This window comes from Gavialis gangeticus, unplaced genomic scaffold, assembly GCF_001723915.1.
Source record: "Gavialis gangeticus isolate Ggan-Ray unplaced genomic scaffold, GavGan_comp1, whole genome shotgun sequence".
NCBI lineage: Eukaryota > Metazoa > Chordata > Crocodylia > Gavialidae > Gavialis > Gavialis gangeticus.
The window spans coordinates 117,687,017-117,691,016 of record NW_017728992.1 but is presented as its reverse complement, the minus strand read 5'-3'; the positions used below and the strand labels follow the sequence as shown (position 1 = coordinate 117,691,016).

The 4,000-nt window shown below is 42.2% G+C and overlaps 1 protein-coding gene across 2 annotated transcripts in view; it reads right to left on the bottom strand.

Moving 5' to 3' along the window:
- The window catches only part of RGS20 (regulator of G-protein signaling 20), a 106,858-nt gene that overhangs the window by 51,550 nt on the left and 51,308 nt on the right, over positions 1–4,000 (bottom strand). The window lies entirely within an intron of this gene.

The following is a 4,000-nucleotide window of genomic DNA, read 5'->3' as shown; positions in this document are numbered from 1 at the left end:
GGCACCAGGAGGGATGGGGACACTGGAGGGGGGAGTGAGGGGCACCAGCAGGGCCAGGGGAACTGTAGGGGGGGCTTTCATCTTAATCACGGATTTTGGGTTTTTTAATCAGAGAATTTGTGATTTTTTTTTAATCAGAGAAAGCCAGGATCCCTGCAGCAATGGATCTTAGGAAGAGGAACATACTCCACACTATAGAAGAAGGCAACTCCCTCCCCTCTGTCCTCCCTCCCTCTCTCCCCATGACAGTTCTTGCCAATCTGCCCTCTTGGGAAGATCCTTTCCTGATCCTGAACTGGCCAAGACTTTCTAAGTTTTGTAACTACCAACAAGAGCATCAGTGCACTCCAGTCAAAAACTCTTGGTTGTTTTCTCTTTGTACTGGTGTAGATATGGTGCATTGTAGTGGTCATGGGGTGACTTAAAATCATAGCAAGGAAGAAAGCAAGACCAGCTTTTAGTATAGGTGATATTGCAATCATTTGAACCGCAGCATCCTATGTGGGGGCTAAAACAGAGGATCCAGGGAGGATCAGTACATGTGACTGCAAGAGAAAATAAATTTCCCCTTATAAGACCTGATGGAAATCCAGAAATATTATATAAAAAGATGGACAGAAACCAGGTTGGTCGCTTTCATCTGTGGCTAGTTTTTTTAGATACATAGCTTGATGAAGAGCTTTGTTCATCTACACAGATTAAAGTGTTCCTTCACATTTCAAAGAGAACACTTCAAGTGTAATACACCCACACAGTAACAGGGAATCATACACATCTTATTTCAGTTACAGTTTAAGGTCTAATCTTGCAAAGCTCTTGGGTGCTTTGAACTGCTTTTACATCCATGTTCAGCACTGTACAGGAGGTGCACCTTGCATGATCAACCTGCTATGCTCAGAAAAAGCCACTTCTGGATACAACCTGACATTCTAATAAACACGTTATTCCATGTCCATCATTCTTCTACATCCTCTGGGTTTCTTTATTGGGATGTATGCCCAATATGTACTATGCCAGTGCTGTATAAAACTTCAGTAAAACAAATGTCATTGTAACACACCAATCACCAAGTACACACGCATTCAACTATGGTGAACAGAAAATGCTTTGCCTTTAGAGAGAGAATCTTACAGGCATTCCTCAGACTGAAAATATGTTGGATATACTTGCAGACAAAGTATAAGATGAATAACTAGATCTGATTCTTGGTTACACTAAGCCTATGTCATAGTGTTCTTGTCGTGTGAAGGGGGCTGAAATTGAGTATGGGCATAGGCAGATCAAACATTTACACTGGTGTAATTGGCATTGTGCTGGTGTAAAAATGAAGTGGAAAACACAACTCCACTTCATTTTGGGGATACAAAAATGGATTGGTATGGGATACAAATCAATAAAACAGTATACCTTTGCACAATCCTTTGGAGACCCCTGAAAAAGTAGGGGTAAAACTCTTATTGGTGTAATTCAAGCAGGTTTGGGTTTCATTTGTTTATGTTTATCTTAGAGTATTATTTGCCCTCCCATTACTAGTGCAAGGTAAAATAATAGCTACTTACTGTTGTGAACGACTGTAGGAACACTGCATATCCATCTATTCCTGATTTTTGGATAATTTACCCTGGTGTACATAACAATTTAGGGATATGTGTTTATCAGTCCATAACATCTAAATGCAACTTATTTTAATACGATGGACCATTTACAATACCAGAGCAGTTTAAACTGGCTGTATGCTAGATCAGAATCAAGCCAGTACTGTCTCTGCATCACAGGGCAGATTTTAGAAAGCCTGAGTTGCCATCGCTCTATTGACTTGTCTTGCATAGCAACTGCAGTTGGCTTCAAAGGAACTACAGTGGCTTATAGAAGTTGGGGATCTACCCATGACATCTAGAAAGCTAAGAAACGGATTATTCACAATGCTGAGAATTGTAAAATTTGCTGGTCTTACATCTGCTGTCTTTAATATCAAACGAAAGCAATCGTCTCACATATTTTAATACAGTGACTAAAAAAGTTCATTCAGCTTGATATTTTACAAGCTGTTTTACTATTATACAAACAAGGGAACTACTGCACATCGCAGATTACTGTGCCGGCTCCCATCATCCTATATTCTACCAAGTACTCAGTCACATCATGCTTAATTATGAATGGTCTCCAAAAAACCCATTCTACTGTACTATGAAGTGACTCATATCACACAGAAGCTCTGACAGCTCACACTGTGTATTGGAGTCACGTGGTGCTGTATTAGTCAATGACTCATATCATATTGTACTAGGTGCTGAGATCTGACTCATATCAAACTGTGTTAGGAACTGACTGACATTGTACTGGTCCGAAAGCTGGTCTGCATCAGGGTGACTCATCTTGTAGTGCATTAAATACTGATTCATACACCATTTCCTATTGATTTTGATTGTTGTGATCCACTTCAGGGTGTACTATGCTGGAATCTGACTACTCCTAACACTTCTACATAAATCTCTGTAGCTGCATTGGACACGGACAGCCTCATTCTAAATCTAATTGTACCCCTATAGCCCAGGACTGAAGTCAGTGAAATTACTAAGGAAAACTTGATGTTAGATCAGGCTCATGGTTACTGTTTGAATAAAATATGATAATTTGAATAACAATAGCTTTGGGGCTTCTGTACAAAAACCAGACAATAATTCTGCATGAAGAGTTCAAAACCAAGCCTCTAAACAGAAATGCAGAGACTACCTGTCCTCAAGTAGAGTGTGTTGAGTGACACAAGTTTATTCCTGAGTGTTGCCGTATTTCAATTCCCAGATGCACTGCCTCCAGAGCATAACAGTTCTATAATGCTGAGATGGAGTTGTTTTCAGTAGCTGCCAGTGCTTCAACTCTTGGCAGCCCAACTTGAGACATTGTAAAAACATGTGATGTTGTGAGATGCTGAGCATTCAGCTCTTTATATTGCATTCCTCTAAGGTGTCTCAAGTTGGGCAGTCAAACCAATGGTGGCCTAAAACATGAGTCACCCTTGAAAACTTAGGCCGTTCTCTCAGGGGCTTCAGAAAGGGAGGGCTGTAATGACATTTTCTGAAGTGAAACCAAGACTTACAGAAGGCAATACTTCATTAAACAGCTATTGTAAATGGAGAGGGGTGGCATGACTGTAGATATGAATGTGGACAGACAGACACAAACATCAGGGGTGAATAGAAAAACTCATGTACTACATACTATGAAGTATGAAGACATATGGGGAGGAGGTATAATTATAATTTTCATCCTTATATTAAGGAGACTTTCATGTACTTTTCAGTTTGTTCCAAATTCAGAGTGAAGCTCCGACCTCATGCCAAATAAGTTAAACTGGATTTCTACATCATATTTCTTGGTGCTGTATACCACACAGTAGTTTCCCTCTACCACCACATAGTAATAAGGCACTATATTGGCACCTGAAGGTATTTTGCCCTGCTGATCCCAAACTCCAGTGCTACCCTATGGTGCCTATGAGCAGAAAAACACAAGTGACACACAACTATTAGACAGGTCTTTGCATTACACCAATAGCATTCCAGTATATAGGTATACATGTCCATGATTTTGCATTTTCCAGTGACAAAACCGGGAATACATGGGGTGAGGGCATGGAAGGCTTCACCTCCCGTATGAAATGCCAGTCGTTCCTACTGGGATGGGCCAAGATGAGATTATTTGAACTTTCTGCCCTCGAGGTCTAGTTTTCAAGACCCTATTTAGTGTAGCAGGCACCAGGGTGGACCTCAGGCCAAGGTCTCCGTCTTGTTCACAGACCCCAGCGAGGGTCCAAGACCCAGCTCCAGGCTGGTGGAGGGAAAGGCTTTGCTAGCCTCCTCCGAAAGGTGCCTCCCGCTTCCAGTTCTCAGGAGGGGGAGGCCGGGCTGCGGGTGCCCTGCCGCCCGTCCGTGCACAGGGGCCGGAGGAGCAGGCAAAGCCGAGCACGACTGGGCATGCGGCGAGTGGGCTCCCTGCTGCC